Below are 19,415 nucleotides of genomic sequence, written 5' to 3'. Positions count from 1 at the left end.
CTAGTCACCATAGGCAATTATATTAACACATTGGTTTTATTTTTAACACTTACCACAAGTGTGATATTATACATATTTGTGTGAGTTTTTAATTAATGGCATTCGATCCCCTAGATGGCAAGCTCCATGAAGGTAAGGACCATGTCTGCTACAGTTTGACATTGTTTCCCAGCTTTTAGCACAGAGCTTGCCACAGAGTAGTTGCTCAATGAATATTTACTGAATAAAAAACTAGTCAAACACTCTAAACTATATGAAAATGGCTCCAAGTTAACATTTTAGCAGAATGTTGCTCTTTGCTCCTTAGGCTGTGTGCTGCTTCCCAAGAAATTCTCAATTGCCAGCTGGATAGATGAATACAGTAGTGTTCTGTCTTAAACAAAAAAATCAAGGGGTGGCATCAACAACATGGTGGAATGAAAAGCTACCTCTGTCTCTCCCCTTCAATCTACAACGAGTAAAACATTCACAACTCAACAAAGGTACTTTTGTCCAACACACCAGGATGCTAGAGAATTCCACACACCTGTACATCTAAAGATGGATGGACTGGAACAGATAGAGGAGGCAGAACTGAAGGAACAGTAGAGGTAGTGCCTATAATCCTGGCCCTCTGGCCATGGCAGCTAAGCCTGCAGCCCCAGAGAACCTGGTAGCAGCAGAACAGACAGCACACACAACACCAGCCTCCTGGCTGCAGTGGCACCCATGGCCACATCTAACTGTACATCTGTGGGAATGGGGCCTGCGGCCCTGTCCCTCCAGCCACTGAGGTGCCCAAGTCTCCAGTCCCTCTGCTCTCCCACCAGCAGTGGCAGAGCCTAAGAACCTTAGAAAACCAGATAGGGAAGAGGCACTGGTATGACCCTGGCTTTCCCCACCCCTTCCCCCTGCGGTGCCTGAGCCTGTGAGCCTGTGACTCAGAGGATCCTGAAAGCAAGGGAAGAACCCACCATCCAGGTGAACCAGGCAGCTTCTGCCAGTGACAAAGGCAGAAGCAAGGTGCCAATGACCAAGAAAACACCAGAAGTGATAATGAGAGTTGGGACAGGGGGCACACCTCTGACAGAGGCAGCTCAGGTAAGAGAAACCAAAAACTTGTGCTATAGTACCACCTATGGAAAAAGAAAAGACCCCTAATTTCTAACTTGTCTCACTTCACATGCTCTTGCAGAAGGAAGTACCATGAAGAAGCACAGTAACACCGCACCACAAAAAGAAAATGACAATTCTCCAGAAACCAAAGTTAAAGTCACATAATAGTGTGATCTGATAGAGAATTTAAAATAGCTGTCATGAAGAAATTCAACAAGCTACATGAAAACTCAGAAAGGCACATCAATTAGCTCAGGAATAAAATTAATAAACAGGAATGCTTTACCAAAAAGATTGAAACTAAAAAAAAGAACTAAAATTCTGGAGCTGAAAAACTCAATAAATGAGATAAAGAATGCATTAAAAAGCACTGGAAATAAGGCAGACCATATGGAAGAATCAGTGAGTGTGAAGATAGAAATCTAGAAAAGATACAAGTAGAAGAGGAAAGAAAAATAAGATGCAAAAAAATGAGGAAATTCTACAAGAGCTATCTGACTCTTAAGTAGGGCAACATTAGGATAATGGACATCACCGAAAGAGAAAAGAGGGAGAAGGGAGCAGAGAGTTTATTTAAACAAATAATAGCTGAGAATTTCCTAAACTGTGGAAGGAACTGGATAGACAACTCCATGAAGCTAAGAGAACACGTAATTACCTCAACGCAAAAAGACCTTCTCCAAGACACATATTAAAACTGCCAAAAGTCTATGACAAACAATTTTGTAGGCAGCCAGGGAGAAAAAAATGGTAAACTACAAAGGAACCTAAATTAGGCTATCAGCAGATTTCTAAGTAGAAACTCTATAAGTCAGGTGGGAATGGAATGACATTATCAAAATACTAAAAGATAAAAGTTGTCACCCAAGAATACTGTATCCACCAAAGTTATCATTCAGATATGAAGGAGAAGTAAAGACTTTCACAGACAAACAAAAACTGAGGCAGTTCATCAACACTAGACCTGCCTTACAAGAGATGTTGAACAGAGGTCATACACCAGAAACAAAGACAAAAGTACACAAAACTTGGAGTAAGGTGATAGACAGAAAGAATCAGAAAATTGCAACTATTTATCAGAAAAGGTTCTTAAATACTTTATTACAGTATAAAGATTAAAAAAGGGAGAAAATGCAGAAAAAATAACTATAGCTATTTCAGTTTGGTAACAAACTTACAATGTAAAAAGGGAAAGTTTGAGACAACAAAAACACCAAAGGGGAAGAGGAAAACCATACAGTTAAATGAAGATAAGATGCTATCAGCAGAAAAAACTATTTATCTATGTGACGTTTGATACAAACTTCATGTTAATTACAAAACATAAATCTAGAACGGAGACACAAAACAAAATGAGGAAACTGAGAAAAATACCACAGAAAACCACCAAACAAAAATGGAAGACAAAAACGCAAGGAAAAAGAAACAATGAGCCTGTCCTGATGAAAGGGAAGTTGGAGACTGAGTTGGTCACCACATTAGGACACTCCTGGCAGGGAAGCAGCACAGAAACGACCATGTGGCTGACAGGGTCTTGGTGTTCCACCTGGGTGTTAGGCCTGAGACTCAAAGGTGGGAGAGCCAAGTCTAGGACATTGGACCACCAGAGACCTCCCAGCCCAATTTAATATCAAACGGTGAACGCTCTCACAGAGATCTCCATCTCAACGCAAAGACCCAGCTCCACTGAACAACCAGCAAAATACAGTGCTGGACACCCTATGCTAAACAACTAGCAAGTCAGGAAAACAAACACAGCCATTAGCAGAGAGGCTGCCTAAAATCATAAAAAGTTCACAGACAACCCAAACCACACCACCGAGCATGGCCCTGCTCAGCAGAAAGACAAGATCCAGTCCCACCCACGAGAACACAGGTACCAGTCCCCCCCACCAGGAAGCCTACAGAAGCCACTGAACCAACCTCACCCACTGGGGGCAGACACCAAAAACAACGGGAACTACGAACAGGCAACCTGCAAAAAGGAGACCCCAAACACAGTAAGTTAAAAAAAAAATGGAAAGAGAGAAAAATGCATGAGATGAAGGAGCAACGTAAAAACAAACCAGACCAAACAAATGAAGAGGAAATAAGCAGTCTACATGAAAAACAATTCAAAGTAATGAGAGTAAAGATGATCCAAAACCTTGGAAACAGAAGGGAGAAAATACAAAAAACCTTTCACAAGGACCTAGAAGAATTAAAGAGCAAACAAACAATGATGAACAACACAATGAATGAAATTAAAAATTCTTTAGAAGGAATAAACAGCAGAATAACTGAGGCAGAAGAATGGATAAGTGACCTGGAAGATAAAATAGTGGAAATAACTGCCACAGAGCAGAATAAAGAAAAAAAAATGAAAAGAATTGAGGACAGGCTCACAGACCTCTGAGACAACATTAAACACATGAACATTCGAATTATAGGAGTCCCAGAAGAAGAAGAGAAAAAGTAAGGGTCTAAGAAAATATTTGAAGGGATTATAGTTGAAAACTTCTCTAACATGGGAAAAGAAATAGTCAATCAAGTACAGGAAGCACAGAGAATCCCATATAGGATAAATCCAGGAGAAACATGCAAAGAAACATATTAATCAAACTATCAAAAATTAAATACAAAGAAAAAATGCTAAAAGCAGCAAGGGTAAAGCCACAAACAACATACAATGGAATACCCATAAGGTTAATAGCTGATCTTTCAGCAGAAACTCTGCAAGCCAGAAGGGAGTGGTAGGACATATTTAAAGTGATGAAAGGGAAAAACCTACAACCAAGATTACTCTACACAGTAAGGAACTCATTCAGATTCAATGGAGAAATTAAAATCTTTACTGATAAGCAAAAGCTAAGGGAATTCAGCACCACCAAAACAGCTTTACAACACATGCTAAAGGAACTTCTCTAGGCAGGAAACACAAGAGAAGGAAAAGCCCTACAATAACAAACCCAAAACAATTAAGAAAATGGTAATAAGAACATACATATCAATAGCTACCTTAAATGTAAATGGATTCAATGCTCCAACCAAAACACACAGACTGGCTGAAGGGATTCAAAAACAAGACCCGTATATACGCTACCTACAAGAGACCCACTTCAGACCAAGGGACACATAAAGACTGAAACTGAAGGGGTGGAAAAAGATATTCCACGCAAATGGAAATCAAAAGAAAGCTGGAGGAGGAATTCTCATGTCAGACAAAATAGACTTTAAAATACAGACAAGAGACAAAGAAGGACACTACATGATGATCAAGGGATCAATCCAAGAAGAAGAGAAAACAACTGTAAATATTTATGTACCCAATATAAGAGCACCTCAATACAAAAGGCAAATACTAACAGGCATAGAAGGGGAAATCGGCAGTAACACAACAATAGTAGGGGACTTTAACACCACACTTTCACCAATGAACAGATCATCCAAAATGAAAATAAATTAGGAAACACAAGCCTTAAATGACACATTAGATAAGATGGACTTAATTGATATTTATAGGACATTCCATCGAAAAACAACAGAATACATTTTGTTCTCAAGTGCTCATGGAACATTCTCCAGGATAGATTCATATCTTCGGAAAAATCAAGCATTGGTAAATATAAAAAAACTGAAACCGTGTCAAGTATCTTTTCCAACCACAACGCTATGAGACTAGGTACCAATTACAGTTAAAAAAAAAAAACTAAAAACTACAAACACATGGAGGCGAAACAATACACTACTTCATAACCAAGAAATCACTGAAAAAAATCAGAGGAAATCAAAAAATACCTAGAAACAAATGACAATGAAAACATAATGACTCAAAACCTATGGGATGCAGCAAAAGCAGTTTTAAGAGGGAAGATTATAGCAATACAACCCTACCTCAAGAAACAAGAAACATCTCAAATAAAGAACCTAATGTTACACCTAAAGCAATTAGAGAAAGAAGAACACAAAAACCCCAAAGTGAGCAGAAGGAAAGAAATCATAAAGATCAGCTCAGAAATAAATGAAAAAGAAATGAAGGAAACGATAGCAAAGATCAATAAAACTAAAGGCTGGTTCTTTGAGAAGATAAACAAAATTGATAAACCGTTAGCCAGACTCATCATGGAAAAAAGGGAGAAGACACAAATCAACAAGATTAGAAATGAAAAAGAAGTAACATCTGACACTGCAGAAAGACAAAGGATCATGATTGATTACTACAAGCAACTATATGCCAATAAAATGGACAACCTGGAAGAAATGGACAAATTCTTAGAAATGCACAACCTTTCAAGATGGAACCAGGAAGAAATAGAAAATATAAACAGACCAATCACAAGCACTGAAATTGAAACTGTGATTAAAAATCTTCCAACAAACAAAAGTCCAGGACCAGATGGCTTCACAGGTGAATTCTACCAAACATTTAGAGAAGAGCTAACACCTAACCTTCTCAAATGCTTCCAAAATATAGCAGAGGGAGGAATACTCCCAAACTCATTCTACAAGGCCACCATCACCCTGATACCAAAACCAGACAAAGATGTCACAAAAAAAGAAAACTACAGGCCAATATCACCGATGAACATAAATGCAAAAATTCCCAACAAAATACTAGCAAACAGAATCCAACAGCACATTAAAAGGATCATACACCATAATCAAGTGGGGTTTATCCCAGGAATGCAAGGATTCTTCAATATATGCAAATCAATCAACGTGATACACTATATTAACAAACTGAAGGAGAAAAACCATATGATAATCTCAAAAGATGCAGAAAAAGCTTTCAACAAAATTCAACACCCATATATTATAAAAGCTCTCCAGAAAGCAGGCATAGAGGGGACTTACCTCAACATAATGAAGGCCATATATGACAAACCCACAGCCAACATTGTTCTCAATGGTGAACAACTGAAACCATTTCCTCTAAGGTCAGCAGCAAGACAAGGCTGCCCACCTGCACCACTGTTATTCAACATTGTTTTGGAAGTTTTAGCCACGGCAATCAGAGAAGAAAAGGAAATAAAAGGAATCCAAATCAGAAAAGAATAAATAAAACTGCCACTGTTTGCAGATGGCATGATACTATACCTAGAGAATCCTAAAGATGCTACCAGAAAACTGCTGGACCTCATCAATGAATTTGGCCAAGTTGCAGGATGCAAAGTTAATGCACTGAAATCTCTGGCATTCCTATACACTAAGGACAAAAAAATCTTAATGAGAAATTACAAAAATACTCCCATTTACCACTGCAACAAGAAGAATAAAATACCTAGGAATAAACCTATCTAAGGAGACAAAAGACCTGTATGCAAAAAACTATAAGACACTGATGAAAGAAATTAAAGATGATACAAGGAGATGGAGAGATATACCATGTTCTTGGATTGGAAGAATCAACACTGCGAAAATGAGTTTACTACCCAAAGCAATCTACAGTTCAATGCAATCTCTATCAAACTACCAATGGCATCTTTCACAGAGTTAGAACAAAAAATTTCACAATTTGTATGGAAACACAAAAGACCCTGAAGAAAGAAAACCGGAGCTGGAGGAATCAGGCTCCCTAACTTCAGACTGTACTACAAAGCTACAGTAATCAAGACAGTATGGTACTGGCACAAAAAGAGAAATACTGATCAATGGAACAGGACAGAAAGCCCAGAGATAAACCCACACACATATGGTCACCTTATCTTTGATAAGGGAGTCACGAATATACAGTGGAGAAAACACAGTCTCTTCAATACGTGGTGCTGGGAAAACTGGACAGCTACATGTAAAAGAATGAAATTAGAACACTCCCTAACACCAAACACAAAAGTAGACTCAAAATGGATTAAAGACCTAAATGTAAGGCCAGACACTATAAAACTCTTAGAGGAAAACATAGGCAGAATACTCTATGGCATAAAACACAGCAAGATCCTTTTTGACCCACCTCCTAGAGAAGTGGAAGTAAAAACAAAAATAAACAAATGAGACCTAATGAAACTTAAAAGCTTTTGCACATCACATGAAACCATAAAGAAGACGAAAAGACAATACTCCGAATGGGAGAAAATATTTGCAAACAAAGCAGCTGACAAAGGTTTAACCTCCAAAATACAGAAGTAGCGCATGCAGCTCAACATCGAAAAAACACACAACTGAATGCAAAAATGGGCAGAAGACCTAAATAGACATTTCTGCAAAGAAGATATACAGATTTTCAAAAAACACATGGAAGGATGCTCTAAATCACTAATCATTAGAGAAATGCAAATCAAAACCACAATGAGGTATCATGTCATATGCATCAGAATGGCCAACATCAAAAAATCTACAAACAGTAAACGCTGGAGAGGGTGTGGAGAAAAGGGAATCCTCTTGCACTTGTGGTGAGAATGTAAATTAACACAGCCACTATGGTGAACAGTATGGAGGTTCCTTAAAAAGCTAAAAATAGAACTACCATATGACCCAGCAATACCACTACTGGGCATATACGGAGAAAACCATAATTCAAAAAGAGACATGTACCACAATGTTTACTGCAGCACTATTTACAACAGTCAGGACATGGAAGCAACCTAAGTGTCCATCAACAGATTAACGGATAGAGTAGATGTGGCATATATAATATATACAATGGAATATTACTCAGCCATAAAAAGAAACGAAACTGAGTTATTTTTAGTGAGCTGGATGGACCTAGTCTGTCATACAGAGTGAAGTCAGAAAGAGAAAAACAAATACCATACACTAACACATAAATATGGGATCTTAAAAAAATGGTTCTGATGAACCTAGGGGCAGGTCAGGAATAAAGACACAGACATAGAGAATGGACTTGAGGACATGGAGAGGGTGATGGGTAAGCTGCAACGAAGTGAGCGAGTAGCACTGACATATATACACTATCAAATCTTGTACAGCAGAAATTAACACAACATTGTAAAGCAATTATACTCCAATAAAGATGTTAGAAAAAGGAAACAATGATAATATAGAACAAGCAGAAATCAGAAGATAAAATGGCAGTACTAAGTATTCATCCATCAATAATCACCCAAAATGTAAATGAACTGAATTCACGAATCAAAAGACACAGAATAGCTGGAGAGGTTATAAAACAATACTCAACTCTGTGTTGCCTCCATGAGATTCACCTCAGCTCTATAGGCTAAAAGTAAACAGACAGAAGGTGATTGTCTAAGCAAATGTCAGTGAAAAGAAAGTGGGTGTAGCCATACTCATATCACACAAAATGGACTTCAAGCCGAAAAAGGGTAGTAAGAGATAAAAATGATATAACAGTGATTAATATGGGAGCACCAAAACATATAAAGCAATTATTAACAGAAGAAAACAAATTGACAGCAATGTGATAATAGCAGGGAACTTTAACACCAATACCCCACTTACATCAATGGATAGATCATCCAGACAGATGGCCTTAAATGAAGGAAATGCTGGCCTTAAATGAAATATCAGACCAGATGGATTTGATAGATTTGTACAGAACATTCTATCCAAATGCAGCAGAATACAAATTTTTCTGCACATGGAACTTTCTGAGAGATAGACCATATGTTGTAACACAAAACAAGGCTCAGTAAATTTAAGAAGACTGAAATCATATCAAGCATCTTTTCTGACAATGGTATGAAACAAATCAACCACAAGAATAAAGCTGGAAAAATAACAAATATGTGGAGACTGAACAACATGTTACTGAACGATATTGGGTCAATGAAGAAATCAAAGGAGAAATCAAAAACTACCTGAAGACAAATGAAAATATGACATATCAAAATCTATGTGATCCAGCAAAGTGGCACAAATAAGGAAGTTTATAGTAATACAGGTCTACCTCAAGAAACAAGAAAAATCTCAAATAAATAACTTTATACCTAAAGGAACTAGAAAAAGAAGAACAAAGCCCAAGATCAGTAAAAGAAAGTAAATAACAAAGATGAGAGCAGATATAAATGAAATAGAGACTAAAAGGACTAGAGAAAAGGTCAATGAAATTAACAGTGGGTTCTTTTGAAGAATAAAAAAACCTGACAAACCATTAGCTAGACTCACAAAGAAGAAAAGAGAGAAAATCCTGATTAAAAAATCAGAAACAAAAGAGAAGAGTAACAAAAGATACCACAGAAATACAAAGGATTATAAGAGAATACTATGAACAGCTATATTCCAACAAATTGGACAACCTAGAAGAAATGGACAAATTCTTAGAATCATACAACCTTCTATGACAGAACCATGAAGAAATAGTTTGAATAGACTGATCACTAGTAAAGAGATTAAAACAGTAATCAAAAAGCTACCAAAAAACAAAAGTCCAGGACCACACGGTTTCACAGATGAATTCTACCAAACATTCAAGGACGATTTAATATCTATCCTTCCCAAACTACTCCAAAAAACTGAAGAGAAGGGAACACTTCCTAACTCATTTTATGAGGCCTACATTACCATGATACCAAAACCAGACAAAGCCAACACACACAAAAAGAAAATTATAAGCCAATATCTCTGATGCACATAGATGCAAAAATCCTCAATAAAATAATAGCAAACCAAATACAATGCATTAAAAGCATCATGCACCATGATCTGGTGGGATTTATTCCAGTTATACAAGGATGGTTCAACACCTGCAAATCAAGCCATGTGATATACCACATTAACAAAATAAAGCATAAAAATCATATGATTATCTGAGTAACTGCAGAAAAATCATTTGACAAGATTCAACACACTTTTATGATAAAACTCTCAATAAAGTAGATATAAAAAGAAAGTACCTCAACATAATAAAGGCCATATATGAAAAACCCAGAGCTAACATCATACTCAATGGTGAAAAACTGTAAGCTATTCCTCTAAAATCAGGAACAAGACAAGAATGCCCACCCTAGCCACTTTTATTCAACATAGTATTGGAAGTCCTAGCAAGAGCAATTAGGCAAGAAAAGGAAATAAAAGACATCCAAATTGGAAAGAAAGAAGTAAAACTGTTACTATTTGTAGATGACATGATTTTATATATAGAAAATCCTGAAGTCTCCACTAAAAAAAACTATTAGAAATAAGAAACAAAGACATTAAATTTGCAGGATATGAAATCAATATACAAAAATCTGTTGTATTTCTATACACCAATAATGAGCTAGTAGAAAGAGAGATTAAGTAAACAATACCATTTATAATTGTGACAAAAAGAATAAAATACCTAGGAATAAATTTAACCAAGGAAGTAAAAAAGAACTGTACACTGAAATCTATAAATCAATGATGAAAGGAATTGAAGAAACAAATAAATGGGAAGATATTCTCTGCTCTTGGATTAGAAGAATTAGTATCGTTAAAATGTCTCTATTACCCAAAGCAACATAAAAACTGAATGCAATCCCTATCAAAATTCTAACAACATTTTTCACAGAAATACATCAAATAATCTAAAATTTGAAATTTTTATGGAAACATAGAAGATCCCAAATAGACAAAGCAATCCTGAAAAAATGAACAAAGCTGGAGGTACATCACTCCCTGATTTCAAAATATACTACAAAGCCACAGTAATCAAAACTGAATGGTATTGGCAGAAAAACACACACAGAGCAAGGAGCAGAATTAAGAGCCTAGAAATAAACCATGCATATATGGATAATTAATTTACAACAAAGGAGCAAGAACACACTGTGGAGAAAGAATAGTCTCTTCAATAAATGGTGTTGGAAAAAATGAAGAGTGACATGCAAAAACGTGAAACTAGACCAATATCACACCATACAGAAAAAAATAACTGAAAATGGTTTAAGAACTTCAACACAAGATTTGAAACCATAAAACTCCTAGAAGAAAACATAGGCAGTATGCTCTTTGATATCAGTCTTAGCAATGTCTTTCTAGATATGTCTCCTCAGACAAAGGAAACAAAAGCAAAAATAAACAAATGGGACTACATCAAAATAAAAAGCTTGCATAGCAAAAGAAACCATCAATAGAACAAAAAGGCAACCTACTGAATGGAAAAAGATATTTGAAAATCATATATCTGATAAGCAGTCAATATCCAAAATACATAAAGAATTCATACAAACTCATCAACAACAAAACAAGCAACCTGATTAAAAAATGGGAAGAGCAGGGCTTCCCTGGTGGCGCAGTGGTTGAGAGTCCGCCTGCCGATGCAGGGGACATGGGTTTGTGCCCCGGTCCGGGAAGATCCCACATGCCGCGGAGCGGCTAGGCACATGAGCCATGGCCGCTGAGCCTGCGCATCCGAAGCCTGTGCTCCACAACGGGAGAGGCCACAACAGTGAGAGGCCCACGTACCCAAAAAAAAAAAAAAAAAAAAAAAAAATGGGAAGAGCAGCTAAATAGAAATTTTCCCAAAGATATACAGATGGCCAACAGGCACATGAAAAGATGTTAAATGTCACTGATTAGTATGGAAATGTAAATCTAAACCACAATAATATACCGACTTACGCCCCTTAGATTGCCTATTATCAAAAAGGCAAGAAATAACAAGTGTAGAAATAACAAGTGTAGAAAGGGGAACCTTCATATGTTGTTTGTGGGAATGTAAATTGGTGCAGTGACTATGGAAGAAATATGGAGAGTCCTCAAAAATAAAAAATATGGACTTCCCTGATGGTGCAGTGGTGGGGAATCTGCCTGCTAATGGAGGGGACACAGGTTTGATCCCTGGTACAGGAAGATCCCACATGTCATGGAGCAACTAAGCTCGTGCCACAACTACTGAGCCTGCACTCTAGAGCCTGTGAGCCACAACTACTGAAGCCCTCATGCCTAGAGCCCGCGTTCCGCAACAAGAGAAGCTACAGGAACGAGAAGCCTATGGATCACAAAGAAGAGTAGCCCCCACTTGATGCAACTAGAGAAAGCCCGTGTGCAGCAACAAAGCAGAAAAAAAATACATAAATAAATAAATAAAATGTAAAAATACATCAAGAATAGAACTACCATATGATCCAGCTATCCCACTTCCAGGTATTTATCCAAAGAATATGAATACACTAATTTGAAAAGATACATGCACCCCTATGTTCACTGCGGCATTATTTATAATAGCCAAGATATGGAAACCACCTAAGTGCCCATCAAGAGATGAACGGATGAAAAAGATATGATATCGGAGGAGGAGCTTCAAGATGGCAGAAGAGTGAGATGCGGAGATCACCTTCCTTCCCACAAATACATCAGAAATACATCTACATGTGGAACAACTCCTACAGAACACCTACTGAACTCTGGCAGAAGACCTCAGACCTCCCCAAAGGCAAGAAACTCCCCATGTAACTGGGTAGGGCAAAAAAAAAAAAAAAGAAACAACAGACAAAAGAATAAAGATGGTACCTGCACCAATGAGAGGGAGCTGTGAAGGAGGAAAGGTTTCCACACACTAGGAAGCCCCTTCGTGGGCAGAGACTGCGGGGAGCAGAGGGAGGAAGCTTTGGAGCCACAGAGGACAGCGCAGAAACAGGGGTGCGAAGGGCAAAGTGGAGAGATCCCACACAGAGGATCGGTGCTAACCAGCACTCACCAGCCCGAGAGGCTTGCCTGCTCAACCGCCCCAGCGGGTGAGGGCTGGGAGCTGAGGCTTGGGCTTCAGAGCTCAGGACCCAGGGAGAGGACTCAGGTTGGCTGCATGAACAGAGCCTGAAGGGGCTAGTGCGCCACAGCTAGCCAGGAGGGAGTCCAGGAAAAAGTCTGGAGCTGCCAAAGAGGGAAGAGACTTTTTCTTGCCTCTTTGTTTCCTGGTGCACGAGGAGAGGGGATTAAGAGTGCTGTTTAAAGGAACTCCAGAGATGTGCGCGAGCCACAGCTAACAGCATGGACCCCAGAGACAGATATGGGACGCTAAGGCTGCTGCTGCAGCCACCAAGAAGCCTGCATGAAAGCACAGGTCACTATCCTCACCTCCCATCCTGGGAGCCTGTGCAGCCTGCCACAGCCAGGGTCCCGTGATGCAGGGACAACTACCCCGGGAGAACACATGGCGCGCCTTAGGTTGGTGCAACGTCATGCTGGCCTCTGCCGCCACAGGCTCGACCAGCACTCTGTTCCCCTCCCTCTCCCATGCCTCAGTGAGTCAGAGACCCCGAATCAGCTGCTCCTTTAACCCCATCCTGTCTCAGCGAAGAACAGAGGCCCTCAGGTGACCTACAGGATGAAGCAGGTCCAAATACAAAGCTGAACCCTGGGAGCTGTGCGAACAAAGAAGAGAAAGGGAAATTTCTCCCAGCAGCTTCAGGAGCAGCAGATTAAATCTGCACAATCAACATGATGTACCCTGCATCTGTGGAATACCTGAACACACAACGAATCATCCCAAATTGAGGAGGTGGATGTTGGGATCAACGATGTATATATTTTTTTCCCTTTTTCACTTTTTGTGAGTGTGTATCTGTACGCTTCTGTATGTGATATTGTCCTAGGTGTCTGTCTGTCCATTTTTTTTTTTTACTTTAAAAAATTGTTTCCTTAATAATTATTTTTTATCTTAATAACATTATTTTATTTTACCTTATCCTCTTTCTTTTTTTCTTTCCGTTTTTTCTCCCTTTTCTTCTGAGCCGTGTGGATGAAAGGCTCTTGGTGCTCCAGCCAGGAGTCAGTGCTGTGCCTCTGAGGTGGGAGAGCCAAGTTCAGGACACTGGTACACAAGAGACCTCCCAGCTCCACGTAATATCAAACGGCAAAAATCTCCAGAGATCTCCATCTCAACGTCAAGACCCAGCTCCACTCAATGACTAGCAAGCTACAGTGCTGGACACCCTATGCCAAAAAACTAGAAAGACAGGAACACAACCCCATCTATTAGCACAGAGGCTGCCTAAAATCATAATAAGGACACAGACACCCCAAAACACACCACCAGATGTAGAACTGTTCACCAGAAAGAAAAGATCCAGCCTCATCCACCGGAACACAGGCACTAGTCCCCTAGACCAGGAAGCCTACACAACCTACTGAACCAACCTTAGCCACTGGGGACAGACACCAAAAACAATGGGAAATACGAACATGCAGCCTGTGAAAAGGAGACCCCAAACAAAGTAACTTAAGCAAAATGAGAAGACAGAGAAACACACAGCAGATGAAAGAGCAAGGCAAAAACCCACCAGACTTAACAAATGAAGAGGAAATAGACAGTCTACCTGAAAAAGAATTCAGAGTAATGATAGTAAAGATGGTCCAAAATCTTGGAAATAGAAAGAAGAAAATAAAAGAAATGTGTAACAAGGACCCAGAACTAAAGAGCAAACAAACAGTGATGAACAACACAATAAATGAAATTAAAATTTCTCTAGAAGGAATCAATAGCATAATAACTGAGGCAGAAGAACAGGTAAGTGACCTGGAAGAAAAAATAGGGGAAATAACTACGGCAGAGCAGAATAAACAATGAAAACAATTGAGGACAGTCTCAGAGACCTCTGGAACACCACTAAATGTACCAACATTCGAATTATAGGGGTCCCAGAAGAAGAAGAGAAAAAGAAAGGGACTGAGGAAATATTTGAAGAGATTATAGTTGAAAACTTCCCTAATATGGGAAAGAAAAGAGTTAATCAAGTCCAGGAAACACAGAGAGTCCCATACAGGATAAATCGAAGGAGAAGCATGCCAAGACACATATTAATCAAACTATCAAAAATTAAATCCAAAGAAAACATATTAAAAGCAGCAAGGGAAAAACAACAAATAACATACAAGGGAATCCCCAAAAGGTTCACAGCTGATCTTTCAGCAGAAACTCTGCAAGACAGAAGGGACTGGCAGGACATATTTAAAGTGATGAAGGAGAAAAACCTGCAAACAAGATTACTCTACCCAGCAAGGATCTCATTCAGATTTGATGGAGAAATTAAAACCTTTACAGACGAGCAAAAGCTGAGAGTTCAGCACCACCAAACCAGCTTTACAACAAATGCTAAAGGAACTTCTCTAGGCAAGAAACACAAGAGAAGGAAAAGACCTAAAATAAAAAACCCAAAACAATTAAGAAAATGGTAATAGGAACATACATATCGATAAGTACCTTAAATGTACTTAAATGTACTTAAATGCTCCAACCAAAAGACACAGACTGGCTGAATTGATACAAAAACAAGACCCGTATATATGCTGTCTACAAGAGAACCACTTCAGACCTAGGGACACATACAGACTGAAAGTGAGGGGATGGAAAAAAGTTATTCCATGCAAATGGAAATCAAAGGAAAGCTGGAGTAGCAATACTCATATCAGATAAAATAGACATTAAAATAAAGGATGTTACAACAGACAAGGAAGGATACTACATAATAATCAAGGTATCAATCCAACAAGAAGAGATAATAATTATAAATATATATGCACCCAACATAGGAGCACAACAATACATAAAGCAACTGCTCACAGCTATAAAAGAGGAAATCGACAGTAACACAATAATAGTGGGGGACTATAACACCTCACTTACACCAATGGACAGATCATCCAAAATGAAAATAAATAAGGAAACAAAACCTTTAAATGACACAATAGACAAGATAGATTTAATTGATAGCTATAGAACATTCCATCCAGAAGCAGCAGATTACAATTTCTTCTCAAGTGCACGCAAAACACTCTCCAGGACAGATCACAACTTGGGTTACAAATCAAGCCACAGTAAATTTAATAAAACTGAAAGCATAGCAAGCATCTTTTCTGACCACAATGCTATGAGATTAGAAATGAATTACAGGGGAAAAAACATAAAAAACACAAACACATGGAGGCTAAACAATACATTACTAAATAAACAAGAGATCACTGAAGACATCAAAGGAGCAACTAAAAATACCTAGAGACATATGACAATGAAAACACGATGATCGAAAACCTATGGGATGTAGCAAAAGCAGTTCTAAGAATGAAGTTTATATCTATACAAGGCTACCTCAAAAAATAAGAAAAATCTCAAATAAACAATCTAACCTTACACCTAAAGGAACCAGACAAAGAAGAACAAACAAAACCCAAAGTTAGCAGAGGGAAAGAAATCATAAAGATCAGCGCAGAAATAAATGAAATAGAAACAAAGAAAACAATACCAAGAATCAATAAAACTAAAAGCTGGTTCCTTGAGAAGATAAACAAAATTGATAAACCATTAGCCAGATGTATCAAGAGAATGAGGGAGAGGACACAAAAGTAAAAGGACAAGTTACAACAGACACCACAGAAATACAAAGCATCCTGAGACTACTAAAAGCAACCCTTTGCAAATAAAATGGACAACCTGGAAGAAATGGACAAATTCTTAGAAAGGTATAACCTTCCAAGACTGAACCAGGAAAAAACAGAAAATATGAACAGACCAATCACAAGTAATGAAATTGAAACTGTGATTAAAAATCTTCCAAAAAACAAAACTCCAGGAGCAGATGGTTTCACAGGTGAATTCTATCAAACATTTAGAAATGACATAACACACATCCTTCTCAAACACTTCCAAAAAATTATGGAGGAAGGAACACTCCCAAACTCATTCTATGAGGCAACCATCACCGTGATACCAAAACCAAACAAAGATACTACAAAAAAAAGAAAATTACAGACCAATACCACTGATGAATATAGATGCAAAAATCCTTAATGAAATACTAGCAAACAGAATCAAACAAAATGTTAAAAGGATCATACACCATGATCAACTGGGATTTATCCCAGGGAGCAAGGGTCCTTCAATATATGCAAATCAATCACTGTGATACAACATATTAACAAATTGAAGAAGGAAAAACCATATAGTCATCTCAATAGATGCAGAAAAAGCTTTTGACAAAATTGAACACCCATTTATGATAAAAACTCTCCAGAAACTGGACATAGAGGGAACCTACCTCAACATAACAAAGGCCATATACAACAAACCTACAGCGAATATCATTCTCAATGGTGAAAAACTGAAAGCGTATCCTCTAATATCAGGAACAAGACAAGCATGTCCACTCTCACCACTATTATTCTACATAGTTTTCGAAGTCCTAGCCATGGCAATTAGAGAAGAAAAAGAAATAAAAGGAATCCAAATTGGAAAAGAAGAATTAAAACTGTCACTGTTTGCCGATGACATGATAGTATACATAGAGAATCCTAAAGATGCCACCAGAAAACTACTAGAGCTAATCAATAAATTTGGGAAAGTTGCAGGATACAAAATTAATACACAGAACTCTCTTGCATTCCTATCCACTAATGATGAAAAGTCTGAAAGTGAAAGTAAGAAAACACTCCCATTTACCACTGCTGCAAAAAGAATAAAATACCTAGGAATAAACCTACCTAGGGAGACAAAAGACCTGTATGCAGAAAAGTATAAGACACTGATGAAAGAAATTAAAGATGATACCAACAGATAGAGAGACATATCACGTTCTTGGATTGGAAGAATCAATCCTGTGAAAGTGACTATACTACCCATAGCAATCTACAGGTTCAATGCAATCCCTATCAAATTACCAATGGCATTTTTCTTAGAACCAGAACAAAAAATCTTAAAATTTGTATGCAGACTGAAAAGACCCCAAATAGCCAAAGCAGTCTTGTGGGGAAAAAAACAGAGCTGGAAGAATCAGAGTCCCTGACTTCAGACTATACTACAAAGCTACAAGTAATCAAGACAATATGGTACTGGCACAAAAACAGAAACATAGATAAAAGGAACAAGATAGAATGCCCATAGATAAACCCATGCACCTGTGGTCAACTAATCTATGACAAAGGAGGCATGGATACACAATGGAGAAATACAGTCTCTTCAATAAGTGGTGCTAGGAAAGTTGGACAGTTACATGTAAAAGAATGAAATTAGACCCTAACACCATAAAAGCAACAAGGGAAAAGCAACAAGTAACACACAAAGGAATACCCATAAGGTTAACAGCTGATCTTTCAGCAGAAACTATCCAAGCCAGAAGGGAGTGGCAGGACATATTTAAAGTGATGAAGGAGAAAAAAGCTACAACCAAGATTACACTACCCAGCAAGGATCTCATTCAGACTTGATTGAGAAATTAAAATCTTTACAGATAAGCAAAAGCCAAGAGAATTCTGAACCACCAAACCAGCTTTACAACAAATGCTAAAGGAACTTCTCTAGGCAGGAAACACAAGAGAAGGAAAAGACCTACAATAACAAAACCAAAACAATTAAGAAAATGGTATTAGGAACATACATATCAATAATTACCTTAAATATAAATGGATTAAATGCTCCAACCAAAAGACACAGACTGGCTGAATGGATACAAAAACAAGACCCGTATACATGCTGTCTACAAGAGACCCATGTCAGACATAGGGACACATACAGACTGAAAGTCGGGGGATGGAAAATGATATTCCATGCAAGTGGACATCAACAGAAAGCTGGAGTACCAATTCCCATATCAGACAAAAAAGACTTTAAAACAAAGACTATTACAAGAGACAAAGAAGGACACTACATAATGATCAAGGGATTGATCCAAGAAGAAGATATAACAATTGTAAATATTTATGCACCCAATATAGGATCACCTAAATACATAAGGCAACTATGAAAAGCTATAAAAGGGGAAACTGACAGTAACACAATCTTAGTAGGTGAATTCAACACCCCATTTCACCAATAGACAGATCATCCAAAATGAAAATAACTAAGGAAACACAAGCTTTAAATGATACATTAAACAAGATGGCCTTAAACGACATTTATAGGACATTCCATCCAAAAACAACAGAATTCACATTCTTCTCAAGTGCTCATGGAACATTCTCCAGGATAGATCATATCTTGTGTCACAAATCAAGCCCTGGTAAATTTAAGAAAATTGAAATCATAGCAAATATCTTTTCCAACCACAACACTACGAGAGTACATATCAATTACAGGAAAAAATCTGTAAAAAATACAAATACATGGAGGCTAAACAATACACTACTAAATAACCAATAGACCACTGAAGAAATCAAAGAGGAAGTCAAAAACTACCTAGAAACAAGCGACAATGAAAACACGATGACCCAAAACCTATGGGATGCAGCAGAAGTAGTTCTAAGAAGTAAGTTTATAGCAATATATTCCTACCTCAAGAAAGAAGAAACAGCTCAAATAAATAATGTAACCTTACACCTAAAGCAATTAGAGAAAGAAGAACAAAAAACCCCAAACTTAGCAGAAGGAAAGAAATCATAAAGATCCGATCACAAATAAATGAAAAAGAAATGAAGGAAATGATAGCAAAGATCAATAAAACTAGAAGCTGGTTCTTTGAGAAGATAAACAAAAT

General features: G+C 37.8%; 1 protein-coding gene across 3 annotated transcripts in view; it reads right to left on the bottom strand.

Annotated features, from left to right (window-relative positions):
• The window catches only part of RRAGB (Ras related GTP binding B), a 50,792-nt gene that overhangs the window by 14,988 nt on the left and 16,389 nt on the right, over positions 1-19,415 (bottom strand). The gene's annotated exons all lie outside the window — the stretch shown is intronic.

This window comes from Phocoena phocoena, chromosome X (genome assembly GCF_963924675.1).
Source record: "Phocoena phocoena chromosome X, mPhoPho1.1, whole genome shotgun sequence".
NCBI lineage: Eukaryota > Metazoa > Chordata > Mammalia > Artiodactyla > Phocoenidae > Phocoena > Phocoena phocoena.
Note: the sequence above shows the minus strand (reverse complement) of the source record. Positions and strands in the feature narration are given on the sequence as shown.